Genomic DNA, 26,212 nt, shown 5'->3' with positions numbered 1-26,212 from the left:
ACTGACATGTGCTGCGTGTTCTTGTATGAGAGGGTAACTTATTCTTCTAGTCAGATGCTGTTATGTGAACAGATGCTAACCCTGATCAGGTAAGTGGTAACTGAATAAGGGAGAGAGGAGCCCCTCGAACCAGTGAGCAGGTTGTACCTCATCCAAATTGGCAATCATTGTGTGATCGGTAATACTGTAGTCTTATGCCCCTGATGAATAGTGAGACTGATCCCCTTTATGTAATGGTAATCATAGGATAAACTGTCGTATGGGCAGAGAGGTCTGGATTCGTATGGGATCGCGAGGCCGCCGATTGTGATGTTGTGATACTGTCGTATGGGCAGAGAGGTCTGGATTCGTATGGGATCGCGAGGCCGCTGATTGTGATGTTGTGATACTGTCGTATGGGCAGAGAGGTCTGGATTCGTATGGGATCGCGAGGCCGCCGATTGTGATGTTGTGATACTGTCGTATGGGCAGAGAGGTCTGGGTTCGTATGGGATCGCGAGGCCGCCGATTGTGATGTTGTGATACTGTCGTATGGGCAGAGAGGTCTGGATTCGTATGGGATCGCGAGGCCGCCGATTGTGATGTTGTGATACTGTCGTATGGGCAGAGAGGTCTGGGTTCGTATGGGATCGCGAGGCCGCCGATTGTGATGTTGTGATACTGTCGTATGGGCAGAGAGGTCTGGATTCGTATGGGATCGCGAGGCCGCCGATTGTGATACTGTCGTATGGGCAGAGAGGTCTGGATTCGTATGGGATCGCGAGGCCGCCGATGGTGATACGAGATCTTGGTACGTATATTAGGAATTCCCTGTCCTTAGGGGTAGATACCTGTTGTAAATAGGTCCTAGGGAGAGGAGAGAGTAACGTTCTGACTGGGTGAGTGAGGCTCCGAGGAGCTGGTTCTTTCCAATCTGGGAACCCGAGCAGAACATTTGGCGTCACGAACTGTTTACGAAACCTGTGTGCGTTGTGGTTGTCTTTCTGTTTGTTCTCGGCGCGTGCGTGGTTTCGTTTGTATATTATTTGTATATAGTTGTGTGTATAGTTTTTCTTCGAAATGTTTTCGAGAAAGTCGAAATCTGTTTTTAAGTTGCCCGTTGATATTCCCGGCTGGGATTCAACGCCTTATGAAGCCTTGGCCCGTGAGTGGGCTGATTCTACCGGTTTGAGTGAAAATTGGAATTCTTGTTTGGAGCTGGCGGAGCCGGCTGATGTGATTTCTTGCTTGCAGAAGGCGCCAGTAGCGAAGGGTGATGAGCTTCCCATTTTGGGGCGCAGAGGTTGGATTGTTTTGTCTGCGTACAGGATCCTGCATGAGAGGTTGTTGAAATTACAGACATTACATATGGACGCGGAGGCGAACTTTGTTGAGGTTCAGAATGCTCATACCTTGTTGCGGTGTCAAAATAAATTGCTTGCCGATAAACTTGAAACGTACCAAACTATTGCCGAGAGGGCGGCTGTCCGTATTGCTCGGTATAAATACAAGAATAGACGTGGTCGAGTTTCGACGCGAAAGGTGCGTCTGGTCGTGGCGAAAGCCGGACTGGATTGGGATCCTGATGAATGGGATGGTAATATCTGGAACTCGAGTGACTCTCGTTCTTCGGATGAGGGGTCTGCCAAGTGCAAGTCCTCTCGCTCCGGCCGTGATTTTAAGTCTGCTTCATGTGCCTCTGATGGTGCTTCCCGTGATTCCGCTCGTTCTTCGAGTGGTGTTGACACTTCTCACACTGATTGTTCCTCTACATTTACTGATCGAGCTCCTTGTGATGCTCGTCCCTCGGTCTCGGTGCATCCGGTTTTTCGAAGGAAGTTGCAGCAAGCTCCCGGTAATCCGAACGGTATTCCCTTGGACTCTTTGGAGGATTTCACGCAGCAGGAAATTAGTGATATTTTGCAGCGGTTTCGACAGCGAGCCGGTGAGACCTTGCTTACGTGGATGGTGCGCCTTTATGAACTGGGCGCTGCTGGCATTATGTTGGATGCTGGCGATTGTTTGAAGTTTTGTTCTTTGAGTACGGATTCTACTGTGCAGGACCATTTTCGTAACTATAATGCTGGTGGTCAAATTAGTTTGCTTCAGTTGGCGTCGGAGGGTTGTAATCAAAAGTACCCTACTGAATCTGACTGGCCTGTGAATGACAAGCCGTGGTATACTTTGCGCGATGCAGCACAACGTCTCAAGGAAGAGGTGATGAAAACTGCGATTTTTCTGAGTACTGCTGATAGATTGCTTGATGGTTTATTGACGTCTTCTGTGCGGAATCGTATAATTCGTTCTTCCCCGGTTGCTTATAAGCAAGTCATGATGACTTTATTGATCAATCAGACTGGTAATGCGTTGTCTATGGTATTGGAATCTGTACGCCAACTCGGTGAGTTGGGTGATTGGTTTAAACCTGAACGTCAGTCCCGGCCTGACGCTCGTACCCCTGGTGACAATAAGTTTACTAGACATGACATGTTTCTTGCACTTGTGGCTGATGGTGTGAGGAAGGAGGATATTGATGGTGAGACTACTTTTCGTTTGTGGGAATTGTTTCGCAAACGTGGCTTGGATCGGAAGGAGGGTGCCCGGCGTGTTCGGACGAATGAATACGATCGTGGTTATTCTGATGGTAGCGGTGATGACGACCGCCGTGGGCGTTCTGACCGTCGTGAAGATCGACGTTACGTGCGTGATTCGTCCCCCCGTCATGAGAGAGGGAGAGAGAGAGAGGGGGAAAGAGAAAGGGGGAGAGATGATTATGTTAACAGCAGACGTAGAGATGAAAGGGATCAATCCCCTGAGTTGAGGAGGAGGGAGGATCGACACAGATTTTCAGATCGAAATCCGCAGTACAATACAGAGGACAGGAATCCATTTCGTAATAGAGATTGATATGAACAGGAGATATTGATACCTGAGAAACGTGAGAGCCTTTATCCTGATTTATCTTGGTGCACGGAACGCAGTAATAATGACTAGGAAATAGGTCAAGCTCCAGTACACAGATGGGCTCACAGAGATAATAGACCCTATGTAGATATTGAAATTTTTTGGAGACATCGTAATATCCAAAGGGCCCGAGCATTGGTAGATACAGGAGCGGAGGCCACTCTTATTCATGGAAAATCAAAGAAGTTTAAAGGTCAATCTTTTACAATTACCGGATTAGGTGGAAAGGAAACTCCCGCAGTTCAAACTACACTTGAAATGAGAATAGGTAGAATTCCTAGAAAAGAATACTCTGTATTAGTGGTGCCACTTTTAGAATATATAATTGGAATTGATATTTTGAAAGGAATGACTTTGCATTTGGATGATGGATGTTATCAATTTGGAACTAAACATTATATATCGTCCAGGCCTGTCCGGGTTGGTCGCTTAAGAATGCCCCCCATAAAGATTCCCCGGGCGACAAAAGTGGTTTGTCAGAAGCAGTATCGTATTCCAGGTGGTCATGAAGAGATTAGTACCACTATTCAGGATTTGGTGGATGCAGGAGTTATAACTCCAGTTACTTCTGCTTGGAATAACCCTGTTTGGCCCGTACGTAAGAGTGATAATTCTTGGCGCATGACTGTTGATTATCGAGAATTGAATAGACACACACCCTCTTTGACTGTTGCAGTACCGGATATTATTACCCTAATTGAAAGAATCCAAAAGCATCCAGGTACATGGTATGCGTCCATTGATATTGCTAATGCTTTCTTTTCGATCCCGATTGCCCCTGAGTGTCAGGAACAATTCAGTTTTACGTGGAACGGGCGTCAAATGACGTTTAGAAGTCTTCCCCAGGGCTATGTGCATAGTCCTACGATATGTCACCGGCTGGTGGCAGAGCATTTGGCTGAGGTACCTGTACATCCGCAGATTCAGATATGTCATTATATTGATGATGTTTTGATTCAAGGTGAAACACAAGATGAAGTTCAGACCCAATTGGATAAAATCATTGAGTGTTTGCGTGAGAAAGGTTGGGAAATCAACCCAGATAAATTACAAGGTCCATCCCAGACTGTGAAATTTTCGGGCATTAATTGGCATGAAGGTCACAGAGAAGTGATCCCCCAGGTTAAACAGAAAATTCTTGATTTTGCAGTTCCGAGAAATAGGAAAGAAGCCCAAAGCTTCATTGGTTTGTTTGGTTTTTGGCGCCAGCATATTCCCCATTTGAGTCAAATATTGGTCCCTTTGTACCGTGTCACTCGTAAAAAGAATGCGTTTGAATGGGGTAAACCACAGCAAGATGCGTTTAGTCTGGCAAAAGAAGCAATTCAGCATGCTCTGGATTTATGGCCTGTATGTGATGGTGATGTGGATTTGAATGTGTCTGTACAAGGCCTTTATGCAAATTGGAGTTTGTGGCAGAAACAAGGCAGAAGTAAAGTACCGTTAGGTTTTTGGACCAAAAAGTTACCCGATGCTGGTGAGCGTTATACACCTTTTGAGAAACAGTTGCTTGCATGTTATTGGGCTCTGGTGGATACCGAGCAATTGACTTTGGGACATGATGTAGTTTTGCGACCTGAAATTCCTATCATGCAGTGGGTTTTGAGTTCGCCGAAAACTCACCGAAGTGGACATGCTCAAGAGGCGAGTGTGATTAAGTGGAAATGGTATATACAAGACAGGGCACGTGTGGGACCGAAAGGAGTTGCATCTTTGCATGAGCAGGTGGCGCGGGCACCATCGGCTGAGACTGAGAGTGAATGTTCCGTACCTTTAGTACAGGAGTCTCCTGTTAAGTGGGGTAAACCATTTGATGATTTGTCCGCAGAGGACAGAAACCATGTCTGGTTTACGGATGGTTCGGCACGGTTCATAGGAACGAAACGACATTGGAAGGCGGTGTTCTATAATCCGATCACACAAAAATTGCTGAGTACAACTGGTGAGGGAAAGAGCAGTCAATTTGCTGAACTCTATGCTGTTTATCAAGTTCTGAAACAAGAGTTACCTGGTACATGTCATATCTTTACTGATTCTTGGTCTACTGCCAATGGACTGGCAGTTTGGTTACCGACCTGGCATTCCCATAATTGGGAATTGCATTCAAAAGAACTGTGGGGAAAAGAATTATGGCAGGAGATTTGGGAAATGCTCCCACAGAGTACTGTTACAATCTTCCATGTGGATGCTCATACCCCGATAGACTCTCTTGACAAATTCTTTCATAATATTGCAGATGAGAAATCTAAAATTGCTGAGGCACTGGTGGACATGCAAGAGTCTGATATGGCGGGATTGGCGAAATGGGCCCACCAGAAAGCAGGACATTATGGAGAGAAAGCCACTAGCAGGTGGGCTGCTGATCGAGGAATTTATATTCCCCTAGATTTAATCAAAGACATTATTTTGCATTGTCCCATTTGTCAGCATGCTAGGCAGCGCAAAGTGCCTCAAATTGTTAAAGGTCATTTACATCGCGGGAAATTGCCCGCCCAAATTTGGCAAATTGATTATATTGGTCCACTTCCTATGAGTAGAAATTGCCAATATGTTTGCACCATTGTTGATACATACAGTGGCCTGTTGGTGGCCCTTCCCTGTAAACAAGCTACCCAAATGAATACCATTAAAACATTGGAATTGATTATGCTGTATTATGGTGTCCCATTCCAAATTCAATCTGATAATGCATCCCATTTTCGTGGAAGATTGGTGCAGGAATTTTGTGTGGAAAATAATATTGAATGGGTGTTTCATATACCATACTATCCACAGGCCTCAGGTCTAGTGGAAAGATTAAATGGCTTGCTAAAAGATCAACTGCGGAAACTAACTGATGACAAATATAAGAATTGGCGAGATTATTTATTCCAGGCATTGTTAATTCTGAATAATCGTCCCTTTCTAAATGCTGAATCCCCATTGATGCGTTTATTTCCCCCGAATGTTGATGCAAAGCCCAATGAGATAAATGAGACTGTGATGTACTGGGAAATTACCCCCGGAGCACTGGCTCCATGTAGAGCGACCCCAGGGTCGGCAGGTTTAGACTTACATGCCATGAATGACACTGTTATAAAAAGTAAGAATCAAGTCATCATTGAAACTGGTGTTGGTGTTCATATACCAACTGGGAATTTTGGATTAATCGCCCCTAGATCGGGGCTGGCTGTAAAAGGTGTACAGGTGCTTGGAGGAATCATTGACAGTGATTATCAGGGAGAGATTAAGGTGCTCCTGCTGAATAGCAGTGAGGTTGACCTATCGATACATCAAACTGACCGAGTGGCTCAATTACTAATAATGCCTGTTTTCAGTGGTGAGATCACGAAAGGCATTGCCCCGACGTTGCTAACTGTACGAGGTCAAAAAGGTTTTGGTTCCACGGATAATCCTGGAGCTAGAGTTTGGGTGCAGTCGCCTAAGAATCCCCCTGAACAGGCTGAGATTATTGCCACCGGTCATGATAACACTGTTCTAGTTATGAGACCAGGGAAAGATAGCTGGGAAGCTGTCCCGGCTGACAAATGTTACTTACGAGAATAAATAATGCCTGTATTTGATTTTCTTTCAGATCATTCTCTGGACTGTTGCTGCAGGATGTGTCGGCGTTGGACTCCTTTTGGACTGCTACGACGAGAGAGGAGGGAACCCATCAACCCGGGCTGAGTTGAGAACCCGAGTGTCGCGTTCCTTCGCTGCGTGGGATTCGTCATCGAACTTTTGGACTACGTTAGCCAAGCGGGTGACTAAAGCCCCTCATTTCTGCCTCACCCCGATGAGATCGGTGACTGACATTCTAGCGACTTGCTTAGTTGCTGTCCCTGCTTCATTAGAGACTTTGACCCATATTTTCAATATATCGAATGCTCGTCCCAATGTTCTTTTGGGTGATTTCGCTACCCATGAATACTGCCCCTTGTGTACTGTACTGTCAGATCCGACACCCCTTATCCAGTCCCAGATAGTTACCTATAATGTCACGCAGGGTGATTTGTGTTTTTTCCTTACTTGCGATCCTAGTGCGATTTCTGAATGTATACGTTTGAAATTGAAAGGTACGACTTCATTCACAACTCATGAACGAACTTTGTGTTTCCAGAGATCGCCGAAATTATGTACTTCTGTTCGAAATAATATGACTTGTAAGAGTTTGGTAGTTACCCCCAGTCATTATCATACAATGTTGCTACCTGCTGGATGGCTTTTCTCTTGTGGTAATACATCCTGGCCATATATTCCCGCGAACATTTCCGGAGGCCCTTGCGCCATTACTAGACTGAGTTTGTTAATGTTCTCATCGCATCCTGATGCCAACACTCGTATGATCCGAGATACAGTGATGTTACAGGAGGACTGTGATTCGTCTATGCATTTATATTCCAAGTCTGAATACCTTAGTTTAGCTATTTCTATTGTTGGTGTTCCTGCCTTGGCGGTCTATAATGCCAAGTCTATTGGGAAAATGGCCTGCTGGATGGTGAAATCCATTAATCACACTTCCACAATCCTGTCTGACATGCTATTAGACGCCCAGGGTGAACGTAGAGCTATCTTGCAGAATCGGGCGGCTATTGATTATCTATTGCTTAAACATGGACACGATTGTTCTGATTTTGAGGGTCTTTGTTGTTTTAACCTGTCTGATCACACGAAATCCATTCAGGCTCACATTGATAGACTTCATGACTTAACGGAAGAGGTTAGAAAACACATTGACCAGGGCTGGTTTGACTGGCTCTTTAATTGGTTACCTGATTTGCATATGTTACGTCAGATATTAGGGGGTTTTCTGATTGCTATTGGCATTTTGATTTCTATCTGTTGCTTTCTTCAGTGTATTCCTTCGCTACTTCTATACTGCACACCTGGTACTAGACATAGATCAGTTAGTTTTGTTTCATATTATTCTTCCACAGATGTTAGTGCTGTTTAATGAATGTGTAATAGACTGAAGTCAAGGGTGAAATGTTCTGCTCGATTTTCCCGGCCCTCTTTTGAGGAAAGGTGATTGAATGTGACTTCAGTCTCTTACCATTCCAGTGCAAGGGTTAGAGTAGTGAATGGAGCCTATTTACTAGGCACTTTGACATGATCCTGTGTTCTCCCCCATAGATCAGGGCTTATACACATAGGCTAGGGGATAGATCCATTAGTATTAGGGATAATCCGCCCTTCAGTTAGGGTATTCCATGGAGTTATGCTGAGTTCGGGCCTGGTAGGCCGCAAACGGGAGAGACTCCATCTTTCTTTCTGCTCCGGCAGCTTGGGATGCTTCTAGGTCAAGTGTAATGTTTTAGTTATGAGGTGTTGTCCGCTTAGAGAGAACCGGTTCAGGCCGGCCCTTATCGAAAGAATGTATTTTTCTCTATGTTGAAGACGCAACACTAGGCTGGCCAGCTGGAGGCGCGTCCTTGGCATGGAGTGGTACAGGAATTTGGTGGGCGGCAGGTTACTGGCCGGAATTTTCCATGAAGAGACACGCTTCTATATTAGTGAAAGTCCGAGGCAGTTGCAGAGTCAGTTCGTAGGCGGCATCTAGCCGTTAGCAGCAAAGCTATTACTTATTCCAGGGAAGACAGGCGCCATCTTGAAGGCGGAGAAGAACCAAGAGACAGATACTCTCTTAGCAGAACAGCCAGAGAGGAGAGAGTAGCCGATAAGAGGAAGGTTCCAGTGACTCGGAGAAGGGTGAAGGGAACAGCGCATAGCGGTGCAAACGTGTACCCGTGACTGCGGAGGTGTGACTTCAAGGCGAGCCGAGGCACAGACGAGAAGGGAATCTAGATGACTGCTGAGTACAGGCTTCACACTAATAAGGTGATGTCGACCCTTTCTTACTAGAGTGCACAACTTAATCTTTCACTTGTCTTTGCAGGTTATGTGTTGTAGGGTGATGTTATATAATTGTTTACTGTAATGAGAAATAAAGTCCCGTTCTTAGTGAACTGACATGTGCTGCGTGTTCTTGTATGAGAGGGTAACTTATTCTTCTAGTCAGATGCTGTTATGTGAACAGATGCTAACCCTGATCAGGTAAGTGGTAACTGAATAAGGGAGAGAGGAGCCCCTCGAACCAGTGAGCAGGTTGTACCTCATCCAAATTGGCAATCATTGTGTGATCGGTAATACTGTAGTCTTATGCCCCTGATGAATAGTGAGACTGATCCCCTTTATGTAATGGTAATCATAGGATAAACTGTCGTATGGGCAGAGAGGTCTGGATTCGTATGGGATCGCGAGGCCGCCGATTGTGATGTTGTGATACTGTCGTATGGGCAGAGAGGTCTGGATTCGTATGGGATCGCGAGGCCGCCGATTGTGATGTTGTGATACTGTCGTATGGGCAGAGAGGTCTGGATTCGTATGGGATCGCGAGGCCGCCGATTGTGATGTTGTGATACTGTCGTATGGGCAGAGAGGTCTGGGTTCGTATGGGATCGCGAGGCCGCCGATTGTGATGTTGTGATACTGTCGTATGGGCAGAGAGGTCTGGATTCGTATGGGATCGCGAGGCCGCCGATTGTGATGTTGTGATACTGTCGTATGGGCAGAGAGGTCTGGGTTCGTATGGGATCGCGAGGCCGCCGATTGTGATGTTGTGATACTGTCGTATGGGCAGAGAGGTCTGGATTCGTATGGGATAGCGAGGCCGCCGATTGTGATACTGTCGTATGGGCAGAGAGGTCTGGATTCGTATGGGATCGCGAGGCCGCCGATGGTGATACGAGATCTTGGTACGTATATTAGGAATTCCCTGTCCTTAGGGGGTAGATACCTGTTGTAAATAGGTCCTAGGGAGAGGAGAGAGTAACGTTCTGACTGGGTGAGTGAGGCTCCGAGGAGCTGGTTCTTTCCAATCTGGGAACCCGAGCAGAACAACATGTTACATTAAGCATTTATTATTTTCACAATCCCTTCATTTTTATATGTAACAATTTGCAATTAAACTATCTAATACATAGTAATAACATATATTAAATGTATTTAGATAATTTATTTACAAAATGTTACATACAACGTAACTAAAGCAAGAAATTAAACATTTTTCCCACCCACAAAATTTGTTGTAAATACTTACATTTCTGTTGCACCTTCAAACGTAATCCAATTTCAAGCAATCCATATGAAAGCGTTGCAAAAACCCATAACATCCAATGAAGCCCAAAAAAATCGTAAAAATACAAGCAAATCCATAGCGACTCCTCTCCAATGTAATCCACATGATGCACCATTCAAAACCCAAAAATTGAAATTTAAAAAAATAAACGCTCCTGGAAAACCTGAAAACCAAAGTATGTGTGTAAAAATAAGAGTATATAATACTCGTCACACAACTCTCAGAAAAAAAAGGACCTCCTCCAAAACAGTGAAACGCGACGATAACCTGAAAATGATAAAATACATACCCACCCACACAAAAACACCCATACATATATAAAAACACATATTTATACTGCAAACATATTTATTTTCAAACATTTAAACATATTAGCTGACCTCACTCACCTACAAGTAAAGCGCGGTAAAAAGCAAATATCGTACACTCTACCTAACACCCAAAACACAATCTTCTCTCAATAACACTATCTAAATAAACCTAAACACGCCACACATACACTTACAATAACTGCCTAAACTTATAAAATACAATAAAAACAAACTTACCCTCACCAACGCGAAGCAGCATCCAACCGCATCAGTTGAAGCACCAAATAAGCCTAAATAACATTACGCGGTCAAAAAGTAGTCCCTGTATATACCGAAAAGCTATTTAATTTCTATATTCCAACACTTTAAAATGATAAACTCAGTATTATATTATATGTAATTTAATGTTAAAAAATTTTGAAAAATATTTCTAAAATTTCCTTTACTTTAAAATAATTATTGAACTGTTATCTAAGTTACTTTAAAAAAGATATTAGTATTTATATATACATTTTGGCATTATTTTATATGTTAAACAAATTTGAATGTTTAACCTTGTTCGAAATATTCTGTTTATAAAAATGTTAATATTATTTTGAAACTTATGTATGTATATAAAAATGTATTTGTGTGTTTATCTATGTAAAAATTAATATTATTAATATTTTCTATATTCATAATATTAATTTCTAAAACAAACTATGACTACTTTGTAACCCACAAAAATGTTACTCTTATAAAAAATGTATACATACGTATCTATGAATGTCCTCTAATTTACAAAAAGGAAAAATCAATGTCCAACAAATATAACAATAATTTTCCACATGTTTATTATGACAATTTATTCAATGTGTATATGATTTAAATATTTGTTATTAAATGAAAAGTACATTTTGTAATTTTTTTGTTCTAACAATTGATGTTACAATATATGTGATTAAACATAAACATTATTTAAAAATAATTTTTTTGTATTAAAAAACATATATATGCACTTACTATATTTTGTGTGACAATAAAAACTATTTACTTATTATTTTACAATACAAACAAAAATAAATCCTCTACTTACAATTTTTTTTACCTGTTAATAAACTGTTTTTGATTTGTTCCATTTAACCCTGTGTATGTTTCCTTCTTTAATATTCAATATAAATATTAACTAAATATTACATGTTCTAATTAAAGATGCATTTTAGATTGTAATAATTATTAAAATGCATATATCTTTTTACTACTACAATAACAATAATTATTATTAGTACTAAAGTTTATTTTTATTAGCAAACTTTATTATATTATCCTACCAATAATAATTATTTATTATTAAAAATCTTTTCTTATTACCACTGCACCAATTATAAAGTCACATAAACTACTACACAGTAAACTCTTACAAAATACAATTCCCACTCCACCAAGTATAAAGTCAAGGAAGATGCTAGACACTGAACCCATACAAATTACTATTTCCACTCCACCAAGTGTAAACTCAAGGAAGGTGCTGGACACTAAACCCATGCAAATTACTATTCCCACTCCACCAAGGAAATAGTCAGGGAAGGTGCTGGACACTAAACCCATATCAATTACAGTGGCAGGTGTCTGTGGCTCAGCCTGTTCACTGGGCGTTTGGCCTGTAGCCTCACCCTGTCGCCTGCTGCTCCTCCTTGGCTCTATGCCATGGGGGCTAGCTGTGCTGCTCCTACTGGTGCTAGCTTCAGTGTCCGGCACGTCAAGAGCAGAACTATGTGCACTTTGTGCATTGAGTAGGGCCTCCAGCTCACCAGTCATTACAGCTATGCCCCTTGTCAACTGGTTGCTATTATGAGTCAGGACTTCCTGACTATTGATGCTACGCCTGCATAGCAGGGATGTGGCTGTTGCCAGGCGGTGTAAGGATTTCTCTGTTCTCTCTGCGCGCTGCTTGTCCCTGCGCCTTGCAGTAATTTCAGAGTCAAGTTTAGTGCACAGTTGCTGTATGCCTGTTGCCATGCTCTTGTTCACTTCCACAAGCTCTTTTATGCCCTTGCCAATTTCCTGCATGTTAATGTTCAGGTTTCTCATTTGTCTTTGACAGGCCATGATGCCCTGGCCCTGCATCCTCTGAATCCTGACCATGGATCCCTCCAGGCCTTGGAAGACACTGGACCCCTCCCCACGTGCACCTACACCCCTTCCTTGTACTGTGCGCCTTCTAGTTGTAATTGGTACAGGCTCTGCGCTGGGCTGCAGTGTGGCAGTGATGTCAGCTTGAGACAAGTTCTGTGAGTCTTCACCCACCATTTCCTCAGCACCTATCTCCATTTCCAGCAGTGGGGAAACGACATGCCTCCTGCTAGGGTGTGCAACAGGTGTTACTACTACACGGGATGCAGGCATTTCTGGTGATGAGACCAATAGTGGTGACTGTGAAGGAATTGGGGAGCCCTGCATTTCTTCACTGATGTCTGTTTCTTGGGAGGGTGGCTGCCCACTCGGAACACCTGTGTCCTGGGATGCACTGGGCCCTGGCTCCTGACTGTCATCCCTCTAGGGTGCCGTGCCTTCTGCCTCCTCGGACTGCCTTCTGGATGTGTGACCTGTGGACATATGAGCACATATCAGCTAGGTGCAAATGTGTCACAGCCACTACAATTAAACATATAACATTGCACTTTGTACATGCTGCCTGCCCTTCATTTTGTCTGCAATCATTTAAATAACTTGTTGGTTACAGTGCTGTGTGACATGGTATTTCAATAACTGACTACGTGTACCATGATGCATTGCTACAGTTTTGCACAGACACCATGGGACTGGGGTAACTTAGCTATAAGGGGTGAGGGATGGATGGGGTGGGAGGGGGATTGCTGTGCATGCATCTTATCTTTTTGTTTTGCAGATTGCGCCGAGCTGTCCACTTCTCCCAGTCCATGGACACTTTCAGCCTCCTGGGTTGTGGCTACCAGCTCCTCCAGGTCGGTGAGGGGGGGTGCAGTGTTCTTTCCTCCACCTGTTTTCTGTGACTGTTTGTGGCGGTCAGCCAATTTTTTCTTTGTGAGGCTCCTTAGGTCATAGAACCTCTTCTTTAAATCTTCAGTGACTCTGGTGGTCACTCCCACTGCATTAACTTTATCTAAGATTTCCAGCCATATTTTCCTTTTTGTTGATTCTGGCACAGTGAGGGACTGCTTTCCAAAAAGTCTGTGGTGTACCTTTACAACCTCCTCAACAAGGACCTGTAGCTCAGTACTACTGAATTTAAGCTTTCTTTTCCTTTCAGCCTGCTCAGTGTCCCTGCTGCTTTCCATGTTAAAGTTTTCAAAATGCACAAGCTCTGTCTGCTGCTGCTGCTGCTCCCAGTCTCTCTGCTCCAACTGCCTTTCCAGAACCTTCTAATTAGTTGCAGCTGCCTGTGTAGCCACTTCCTGGCAGGAAGGGGGAGGGTGGTTGCACCTGATTGGCTGTTGTGTTAAGTTTCACTTTTGTTTGCTGTCCGATTCGGTATTTACCGAATCGGTATTTACCGATCGGTATTTACCGATCGGTAATTCCAGTGCATTCCTATGGGCCTTTTGGCCCATAGGAATGCATTGGACATACCGATCGGTAAATACCGATTCGGTAAATACCGATTCGGTATTTTCCGAAACTCAGATGCCGATTTTTACCGATTCGGTAAAAAATAACGATTTTTCATCTACATCTCAATTACCGATTTTTAAATACCGAATCGGTAAAATTCGGTATTTAAGAATCGGTAAAATCTGATTACCTACATCTAGCCCTAAACCCATACAAATTACTATTCCCACTCCACCAATTGTAAACTCAGGGAAGGTGTTGGACACTGAACCCATACAAATTACTATTCCCACTCCACCAAGTGTAAACTCAGGGAAGGTGTTGGACACTGAACCCATACAAATTACTATTCCCACTCCACCAAGTGTAAACTCAAAGAAGGCGTTGAACACTGAACCCATACAAATTACTATTCCCACTCCACAAAGTGTAAACTCAAAGAAGTTGCTGGACACTAAACCCATTTCAATTACTATTCCCACTCCACCAAGTATAACATCAGAGAAGGTGTTGGACACTGAACCCATACAAATTACTATTCCCACTCCACCAAGTGTAAACTCAGGGAAGGTGTTGGACACTGAACCCATACAAATTACTATTCCCACTCCACCAAGTGTAAACTCAAAGAAGGTGCTGGACACTAAACCCATATCAATTACTATTCCCACTCCACCAAGTATTACGTCAGGGAAGGTGTTGAACACTGAACCCATACAAATTACTATTCCCACTCCACCAAGTGTAAACTCAAAGAAGTTGCTGGACACTAAACCCATTTCAATTACTATTCCCACTCCACCAAGTATAACATCAGAGAAGGTGTTAAACACTGAACCCATACAAATTACTATTCCCACTCCACCAAGAGTAAACTCAGGGAAGGTGTTGGACACTGAACCCATACAAATTACTATTCCCACTCCACCAAGTGTAAACTCAGGGAAGGTGTTGGACACTGAACCCATACAAACTACTATTACCACTCCACCAAGTGTAAACTCAAGGAAGGTGCTGGACACTAAACCCATACAAATTACTATTCCCACTCCACCAAGTGTTAACTCAGGGACGGTGTTGGACACTGAACCCATACACATTACTGTTCCCACTCCATCAAGTATAAACTCAGGGAAGGTGTTGGACACTGAACCCATACAAATTACTATTCCAACTCCACCAAGTGTAAACTCAGGGAAGGTGTTGGACACTGAACCCATACAAATTACTGTTCCCACTCCACCAAGTGTAAACTCAAAGAAGGTGCTGGACACTAAACCCATATCAATTACTATTCCCACTCCACCAAGTATAACGTCAGAGAAGGTGTTGGACACTGAACCCATACAAATTACTATTCCCACTCCCCCAAGTGTAAACTCAGAGAAGGTGTTGGACACTGAACCCATACAAATTACTATTCCCACTCCACCAAGTATTACGTCAGGAAGGTTGTTGGACACTGAACCCATACAAATTACTATTCCCACTCCACCATGTGTTAACTCAGGGAAGGTGTTGGACACTGAACCCATACAAATTACTATTCCCACTCCACCAAGTGTAAACTCAGGGAAGGTGTTGAACACTGAACCCATACAAATTACTATTCACACTCCACCAAATGTAAACTCAGGGAAGGTGTTGGACACTGAACCCATACAAATTACTATTCCCACTCCACCAAGTGTAAACTCAAAGAAGTTGCTGGACACTAAACCCATTTCAATTACTATTCCCACTCCACGAAGTATAACATCAGAGAAGGTGTTAAACACTGAACCCATACAAATTACTATTCCCACTCCACCAAGTGTAAACTCAGGGACGGTGTTGGACACTGAACCCATACAAATTACTATTCCCACTCCACCAAGTGTAAACTCAGGGAAGGTGTTGGACACTGAACCCATACAAATTACTATTCCCACTCCACCAAGTGTAAACTCAAAGAAGGTGCTGGACACTAAACCCATATCAATTACTATTCCCACTCCACCAAGTATAACGTCAGGGAAGGTGTTGGACACTGAACCCATACAAATTACAATTCCCACTCCACCAAGTGTAAACTCAAAGAAGATGCTGGACACTAAACCCATATCAATTACTATTCCCACTCCACCAAGTATTACGTCAGGGAAGTTGTTGGACACTGAACCCATACAAATTACTATCCCCACTCCACCAAGTGTAAACTCAACGAAGGTGCTGGACACTAAACCCATATCAATTACTATTCCCACTCCACCAAGTATAACGTCAGAGAAGGTGTTGGACACTGAACCCATACAAATTACTATTCCCACTCCACCAAGTGTAAACTCAGAGAAGGTGTTAGACACTGAACCCATACAAATTACTATTCCCACTCCACCAAGTATTACGTCAGGAAAGTTGTTGGACACTGAACCCATACAAATTACTATTCCCACTCCACCAAGTGTTAACTCAGGGAAGGTGTTGGACACTGAACCCATACAAATTACTATTCCCACTCCACCAAGTGTAAACTCAGGGAAGGTGTTGAACACTGAACCCATACAAATTACCATTCACACTCCACCAAGTGTAAACTCAGGGAAGGTGTTGGACACTGAACCCATACAAATTACTATTCCCACTCCACCAAGTGTAAACTCAGGGAAGGTGTTGGACACTGAACCCATACAAATTACTATTCCCACTCCACCAAGTGTAAACTCAGGGAAGGTGTTGGACACTGAACCCTTACAAATTACTATTCCCACTCCACCAAGTGTAAACTCAGGGAAGGTGCTGGACACTAAACAAATTCAAATTACTGTTCCCACTTCACCAAGTGTAAACTCAGGAAAGGTGTTGGACACTGAACCCATACAAATTACTATTCCCACTCCACCAAGTGTAAACTCAGGGAAGGTGTTGGACACTGAACCCATACAAATTACTATTCCCACTCCACCAAGTGTAAACTCAAAGAAGGTGCTGGACACTAAACCCATATCAATTACTATTCCCACTCCACGAAGTATAACATCAGGGAAGGTGTTGGACACTGAACCCATACAAATTACTATTCCCACTCCACCAAGTGTAAACTCAGGGAAGTTGTTGGACACTGAACCCATACAAATTACTATTCCCACTCCACCAACTATAAACTCAGGCAACATGTTGGACATTGAACCCATCTAAATTACTATTCCTTAATCACAAAATAGAAAATCAAAATAAACCCAGTAAATAGAAACCATGTTATAATTAATTCACAATACAATATATATAAATAAAATATATTAATAAACATATTAATAATTCAAAATACATTTATATTTAATAATAAATACTACATCTACATGTTTAATATATACATACCTATTTACATAAAATATTACATCAATCTCATAAAACTATACATTTCAATTCCTATAGAAGTATCAAAAAATTGTACATTATGTATTAATATAAAATATAATATTTAATAATTAAAGATTTATAAATTCATTACATTTATAATATTTTTAAACTAGAATTCTTAAACTATCATACTAATAAAAATCTAGTAATTAAAATATAATTGAATGTTTTTTTTAATTAATGTATTGCAACTTTAGCTACAAATTTGTCTATTTATATTACAATTGGGTAACAAACAATCACACACTATTCAATATTAACACCAAAAAATAACATTAATATAATGATACCATATTTAAATTTATAAATCTCAATTAAATATTTAATTACATACCTTAAAAAACTTACTTTAATACACAATTAAATCAATATTTTATTTCACATTGTCAAATATTTGAAATTTCTACAAATTTTTTTGAATGAAATTTGTCAAATATTTTTCAATTTTAAATTTAGAATTTAAATTTTAAATTTTTTAAATTAAATGTATTATATAATAAATTGTACATTATAAAATCATATTAATTTTTGGAACAATCCCAAAATATTACACAATGTCTTCAAAATTCTATAAAAAAAATATCAAACATTATATAAATAATTATTGTATAAGTATACAATTTATTTTAATGTACTTCCATAAAAATAATATATATTTTTTTAATATTTATAAATTTATGTTTAAATTATATTAAATGTTTTGGAAATAAATATAATTTTTGTAATTAAAAACATTACTTATTTATTTTTCTAAATTATTCTAAAATTTGTAGAATGTTTTATTAATTTTTTTAAATTATAATATATACAGTTCAAATGCTTTTCCCATAAAAACACACAACTCACTCATTTTAATTATGATACATTGGATAATTTATTTATTTTTAAATTAAAATTTTACAAAATTATTTCATTTTTTTTTCTTCTAATATAGTACATCATTTTAATCTATGTTTTAAATACTTCCCACCCTTTCCCCCTAAAAACCCACTACCCGCTCCTAGAAATTATTATACATTTTGTTCTAAAATTATATTTTTTGTTTTTAATTAATACATTATTTTAATATATTTTTCTATTTTTATATATATTTTAAAAAATATTAACATATATTTTAAAAACACTTCCCACCCTATTCCCCTAAAAACCCACTACCCGCTCCTAGAAAATATTATTCATAATTTTTTAATTTATAAAAAAAACAATTTAATTAATAAATATTTATCCTATATATTTCAATTATTTAATATATTTTTTAAATAATTAACATATATTTGAAAACACTTCCCACCCTATTCCCCTAAAAACCCACTACCCGCTACTAGAACTTATTATACAATTTTTTAATTTTTTTTTTTTTTAAATAATAAATAACTTTCATATATATTTCATTTATTTAATATATATTTTTTTTAAATTAACATATATTTTAAAACACTTCCCACCCTATTCCCCTAAAAACCCACTACCCACTCCTAGAAATTAATATACAATTTTAAATATATTTTAAAAATATTTTACATTTTTGATTATTATTTCAAATTAAATAAAGATCTAAAATACAAATATATTTTAACAACAAAATTACTAAAAAAACATTAAAAACATTGTACATTTAAATATTCGATATTATTAACATCGATATTATTAACATCGATATTATGACAATCGATATCATGACAGTCGATAACATGACTTTCGATATTCTTACAATCTATATTTTAACTTTCAATATTTTTAAAGAACAAGAATAAACAATATTTTTTACTGTCGATATTACCTACTCGATATTTTTACAATCGATTTTTTATTACAAACATGTAAATCGATAAAAAATACTTCGATATTACTTACCTCGATATTACTGCCATCTCGATATTCTGGAGTCGATATTATGTCCATTCGAAAATAAAAACTCGATATTTAGACTGCACACCGGTGGCTGCATGGTATTGTCTAGTTTATATATATATACGATACCTACCTTACATTTGAGCAGGGGTATGAAGGGTTCGGTTTGGGATAGGGGCAATATCTACAATATGCTGGTCTGATGGGAGTGGCTAAATGACATGGCCCACATATCCGGCGATGCCACGGACCACTGAGACGTTGGACATTTTGTTAACATGTGAAGGGGGGCGTAGTTTGGTGTCTTTGTTGTACAAGGCTATGAGGGTGGACTCTGGTCTTCGGCGCTTAGGGAATGGGATGCTTGGAACGAGGATTTGCAGATGCCGTTACTGGAGAGGGGGTGGGTTAGAGTATCTACGCTAACATGCAAAGTGTCTTGCAATGCCCGGCTGAAGTTGCTGCACTATAACTTCTTGCAACAGGTGTATATGACCCCGGCGAGGGTCGATCATATCAATGCCTCCCGTTCGCATGAATGTCCTAGATGTCATGGAGCCCATACTGGAATCATGCATTTGGCGTGGGAATGCCCAGAAGTACATCAGTACTGGCTTGAGGTAGTAGCATGGCTCAGTGGAAGGGCGGGAATTGCGTTTGAGGCTAAGCCTGAGCAGTGCCTCCCAGGGCTGGTACCGCATTGCAAGAGGAAGAAAATGGGCAACAAGCTATTGCAGTTAGCACTGGTATTGGCTAAACAGTGGTTTGCCATTTGCTGGATGGGTTAGCGGGCCCCCTCATTTGCAAATTAGATGAGAGACATGGGAGAGTGTTCCTTGGGGGGAGGAACTACACATGAAAGACTGCCACAGGGAAGAAAGGTTGGATGAGGACATAGCAACTTGGAGAGAACTATGTAGAGAATTGTTAAATTCAACTGGGACAGATAGTGAACAAAGGAAAACCAAAGGGGATGATGGAATGAGTGCTGAACAATGCAAGCACTCACCCCCAGTCAAATGATCTGGGTTAAATCCATCATCATACTTTATCTCACTCTGCCACCCCAGGTCAGACATGGCAATATGCAAATCAGTCTGACCCTGTGCCTCATGGGAACAGTTCAGCCCGAACTGCCAAGCCATGTCTTCCCTGGACCGGAAACATGCATCCTGGGACCGGTTTCTGGCTAATCAGCCATCATCAGCCAGTCTAGCTTGAATCCAGTGGCAACGTGAGCAATAGACCCACGTCTGGGCATACCCTGCCAACTTAGGGCGAGCAAAGCAAAACCAGAGGGAATGATGGCCGGAGTGTTAAACAATGCAAGCACTCACCCCCAGTCAAATGATCTGGGTTTAATCCACCATCTTTCTTTAGCTCACTACACCACCCCAGGTCAGACATGGCCATATGCAAATACGTCTGACCCTGTGCCTAATGGGAACAGTCCAGCCCGAACTGCCAAGCCATGTCTTCCCTGGACCGGAAACAAGCATCCTTGAACCGGTTTCTGGCTAATCAGCCATCATCAGCCAGGCTAGCTTGAATCCAGTGGCAAAGTGAGCAAGGGACCCACGTCTGGGCATACCCTGCCAACTTAGGGCGAACATAGCAAAACCAAAGGGGAAGATGGACGGAGTGTTGAACAATGCAAGCACTCACCCCCAGTCAAGTGATCTGGGTTTAATCCATCGTCATTCCTTAGCTCACTCCGCCACCCCAGGTCAGACATGGCCATACGCAAATCAGTCTGACCCTGTGCCTCATGGGAACAGTCCAGCCCGAACTGCCAAGACTGATTTGCATATGGCTATGTCTGAACTGGAGTGGGGTGGTGAGCAAAATAACAATGGATTAAACCCAGATCTGTGACTGGGGGTGAATGTTTGACATTCTTCAACAATCCGTCCATCATCTTTTTGTGTTGCATTTTCACCCTAAGTGGGAAGGGTATGCCCAGACGTGGTTCCCGTGCTCACTATGCCACTGGAGTCAAGCTATCCCAAATGATGAGGGCTGAAAGACTGAAACCGGTCCTAGGATGCTTGATTCCTGTCCAGGGAAGGCATAGCCTGGCAGTTCGGTCTGGACTGTTCCCATGAGGCACAGGGTCAAGACTGATTTGCATATGGCTATGTCTGAACTGGGGTGGCGTGGTGAGCAAAATAACAATAGATTAAACCCAGATTTGTGACTGGGGGTGAATGTTTGACATTGTTCAACATTCCGTCCATCATCTTTTTGTGTTGCACAGATAGTGAACAGACTGCTGAGACTGATGGTGATGATAGTATGTAAACGCTGGTGCCTTTGTCTCCCAACTGTATATGATGCTGTGTCTGCTGCTAAGCCATGAGAAGTGTAAAGTGTATCCAGATGTGCTATGTGTTCGGGACTCTAATATGTGTAACGTAAACAAGTCAATGCAATGGATATTGTCTCGAAGGATTCTGTATATGACCTCTCAGTTTGAGGTGAAAATTTACAGACAGTTAAAAAAAAAAAAAAAGTTTTAGCTCCTTTTGTTTTCATCTGGTCAATTTTTATAATATTTATTTTTCAAAATCTTATTGTTATCTCTTGGAGGGTCTCTTTAGTTTTATCTCAGGCCTGGAAACACCAAGGGCTGGCAAAAGGCTTCCCCCCTGTCTCTTATTATGTGGGGACTTTACCGCTAAGCTTGGCAAAGATCCTATAGTATTAGAGTGTTTAATCTCTAGTGCTGATAGTGCTTCATGGGTGGTAGGGGGTTGGAGCTGAGGAGTAAGTAAGTAAATATCTTTATTCGATTGTTTACATATAACAATCATAAAAGTACATTTCATAAACATTTATCCATACAATAAAAATGAAGAATAAGAAGAGTGATATCATAGTATACATAGACACAAGCATAAAAACGATGGTGTCGTTAAAAAGATAAAAGAAATGCAGTGGAATATGAGTACGTTCAGCGGCAAAGTTAATTACCCTTCCATGCTTTTTCTATGTTTAACTGCAAGTTTTAAAAAGCTGCATACAAACATAGTACATTCACTGTTCAGCATTTGGAGATAACAAAGTGCAGGTCTGAATTGTACAAAGTTCAACTGTTTAAGTAAAGGTTTTAAAAACAGATTACGAGGGAGTGTATAAAACTGGCAAAAAAATAAAAAGTGTGCCAGGTCTTGCGGAGACTTATTGTCGCAGCCGCAAACTGGCAACACTTGTCCTCTATGTGCCCCACTTGGCACAGCTAGCAAAAGATGGAACATATTAAATCGGAACCTTGTTAGTAAAAAACGATCATATCCAGACAAAGGCCAAGCCAGGTAAGGTTCCATGTGTGGGCAGGTTTTTGTTAAAACATACTGTCTCACACTACTTTTCTTGTACTCACTCCCCTCCCGCGCCAAACGCCTGGACAACATAAAAGTGTTCCTGACAAAAGTTACATCAGTTTTAGTTATTGTCTCAGGGACTAAAAAGAGATCCGGTCGGCCTATTTCAAAGAACCATCTTCTTACGTATTTTAACCATGGGATCTTAAGTCTCCCATCCCACTCTAGTGCCTCTTGAAGGATATTTCTAGTAAGGGGTATGTCTATGTTTAGCCAGCTATTTAGCCAGCATAACAGAGGATTCACGGCCAGGTTGTCACTTAGATATGGAATACCAAGTTCCTCGTGTACAGGAAAATTGGCTGTTCCCCTAGGTAGGCGTAAAACCTGCTTTAGAAAATTGTTCTCAGTAACATCAAGGACATCTAGGGATTCTGACCCCCATATTTCACTCCCATAACGTGCGATTGCAGTGCTTTTGGCTTGATATAGCTTCAAGACAGCAGCCACCGGGCTATTGTCCATTTTTTTAGAAAAATCCAGTATTGCTGCGTTAGCCCGCACTACCTCACCCTTCTTCTTTTGTATTGCTGGTGCCCAAGTTAATTTATGGTCAAAAAGGACACCAAGGTACGAAAAGGTCTTGTTGGTCGGTATTCTGTCGCCATTTACAGAGTGAGGGTATATTTTTTTGGGAGTTAAGCCTGTCATCATTGTAAAAGATTTCGAATTATTGATGCTCAGGCCACGGGAGTTCATGAATGCGTTAAAGGAGTCTAACAAGATTTGAAGACCGAGCGCCGTTCTGGATATTAGGACGGCGTCGTCCGCGTATAGCAGGACGGGCACGCCCTTCTTACCAATATAAGGATAATCTGTACCAGTTTTTAGTAGGTGCTCCTCCAATTCATTAATATAAAGATTAAAAAGAAAGGGGGCTAGGATACACCCTTGCCTAACACCCCGATTTATCCTAAAATCCCTGGTTACCTTCATGTCATGGGTGTAGCGGACATTTGCTTTTGTATCCGAGTGGAGGTCAACAAGAAAGTTGACCAGATTTTGTTCCACTCCCATTTTTTGCAGGACCTCCCAAAGCCTGCCTCTGTCTACACAGTCAAAGGCGGACGATAAATCCATAAAGGCCATATGGATCGTCCCTTTTCTTGCTAAGGTGTATTTACTGTTTATTAAATACAGATTCAGACATTGGGTTATCGTGGAGTGGCCTGGTCTGAACCCGTATTGTATTGGCGACAGTATGTTGTTTTTGTTGGCCCATGCTGTCAGTCTGTTTAGGATAATGCCCCCTACCACCTTTGCAACTGATTTAATCAGCGATATGGGTCTATAGCATGTTACACTGCCACGATCGCCCTTTTTAAAAACAGGGACTATAGTCGAAGACCCCCAAGATTTTGGGCAACCAACCAGAATTCCAGCGTTAACAACTGCAGTGATAACAGGTGCCCATAAAAGGGTATTTGATTTGAATAAATCGGGCGGTATACCATCAGGGCCAGGTGCTTTGTTACAAGTTAGACCTTGAATCCCCTTCGCTACCTCCCCCACTGTAAAACACAACAAATTTTCATCAGAAGTTTTAAAAACAAAGTCCGCTTGTGACTTGTCACTTTTAAAAATTGTGCTATAGTGTGATATCCACTCTTCCTCAGGTATGTTAGTCCCAACCGTAGGATTGATGGGGTCATCAAACATAGGCTTGTTAATGATGCTCCAGAACCTGGAACTGTTGCCCAGAATTGCAGGGTCACATAGAGTTTCCCAAATGCCTGCTTTCACTTCTTTTTTCCGAGCTGCCAGGACTGTCTTTTATTTAAATCTCAGAGACTTTATAAGGACAGGATCTCTTGGGGTAGTCTTAAGTGTTTTTTTTAGATCTCGTCCGGCCTTTGAGCAGGCTTGATCAAACCATCTTGGTTGGTGTTCGTGATGACCCTTCGTTGGTACGGTTAACAAATGCCCAATTTTGTCAACAACAGCAGAGAAAGTAGTTAGGGTCACTTCAGGCAAGGTGGAGGGAGAGACACAAAGGCCTAGTTCATTATCACAACTGGTGTTGATTGAGCTATACAGAAAGTCACTGTTAACCTTTGACCACTTCAGACGACGATTTCCTTTGATAGGTTTTAAAGCGCCACAATTGGGCCGTGGCTTCCTAAGTTCAAAAAAGCTGCCTCCAATTTGAATGGAAAGAGGATTATGGTCGCTGAAGATACTTGTTTGGATTTCGAAGTCAGTGGCTAAATCAACAAGGTCACTTGAGAGAAAAATGTGGTCTATATAAGAGCCATTTCCGTAGCCCTTATACGTAGGGACATTAAATATGTGAGAGTCCTCCAGCGTAGACATTGCGACAGTTAGATTCCTGTCATCAATTAAGTTGTTGACGCAAATGCCACGGGGCGAGTGGTCAAAATGAAAGCCAAACCTATTATTACAGCCTAAGAGGCCAATCGGTGTCATTTCAGGATTGCCGCAAGGATGAGCATTAAAGTCTCCAACAATGATGATACTTTGGGGCAGATTGTCCGCTTTTGCTTGCAGAAAATTATGTAGGTGGGGGATGTTGCACTCCCTATTTGTTAGTACAGCGTTGTAAAAGTTGATGAGGGTGAGTGCCCTTTTACCATTCCTAAGCACCAAGGTTTGAATATGTCTATTGTCCGATGCTCTGTTTGAGACCTGGCAGCTAAGTGCAAGACTAATATAAATTGCCAGGCCCCCCTTTGATCTTCCACGATTCGACGGGGCTGCCGGTTGGAAGAAACTTTGAAAGCCCTCGATGTGTATGTTTTCGTCTACTAGCCAGGTTTCTTGGAAAGATAAAACGGTATAGTTTTTTACATGAGCCAACCATACTGGGTCGTTAACCTTGGCAACCAGGCCAGCTACATTCCAGGATAGGAGGTTTATAAAACGTTGGTCAATAAGGCCCAAGCCTACTGTCTGAGCCTTGTATGTAGGTGAGGAAATCGCTTGAGCCCCGTGATCCATCGTTGAATGTGCTTGCGTTTCATTACTAATAGTTAAAAGGTTTACTCCACTGGGGACTATACATTGGATTTGATTAGAGGGATCTGAGAGACTACACCCATTCACCGTCAGTGTGTTCTCGTGAGATTTTGCTAAGGGAACTACCCTGGTTGCTTCACCAGCCTCTCGAGTGGGGACATATGTACACTCCAATGTGGTAGATGGTATTCTATAAGGGAGTGCTTCCCTAGTTAAGAACTCAGAGGAGATAGAATGGGAGGATGAGTATACGGTTTGTCAATCAATCTCATCCAGGTAATCAGTATCATAAAAAGCATCAAATCTGTTTGAAATGGGGACCCCATATTGCGTGTCTGGGTAATGAGAATATGAGTAGTGCTGCTGTTGAGGGCGAGGAAAAAACTCCCTCCTCTCTTGTTGTCTTATATGTTGGCTGTTTAGCCTACTCAACCGTGGGGGTTCCTGTCTATAGTTGATGAAATTTGTTAGGGTATGTGGTCCATAAGGCCGTGTGTAATCCCCAAATTGGTTATCAGCTATTGGCTCAAGCAACCCTTCCTGGCCGTGAGTTAGCGGTACTTGTGTTGAGTGATGACTGGGGTTATTTGATGGGTAAAAATAGCTTAAGGCCATAGTGCGGATCAAGCTATTTGTCACACCGCTTTTCCAGCTGCTAA

This window comes from Lissotriton helveticus, chromosome 2_1 (genome assembly GCF_964261635.1).
Source record: "Lissotriton helveticus chromosome 2_1, aLisHel1.1, whole genome shotgun sequence".
NCBI lineage: Eukaryota > Metazoa > Chordata > Amphibia > Caudata > Salamandridae > Lissotriton > Lissotriton helveticus.
This window is presented reverse-complemented; position numbering follows the sequence as displayed.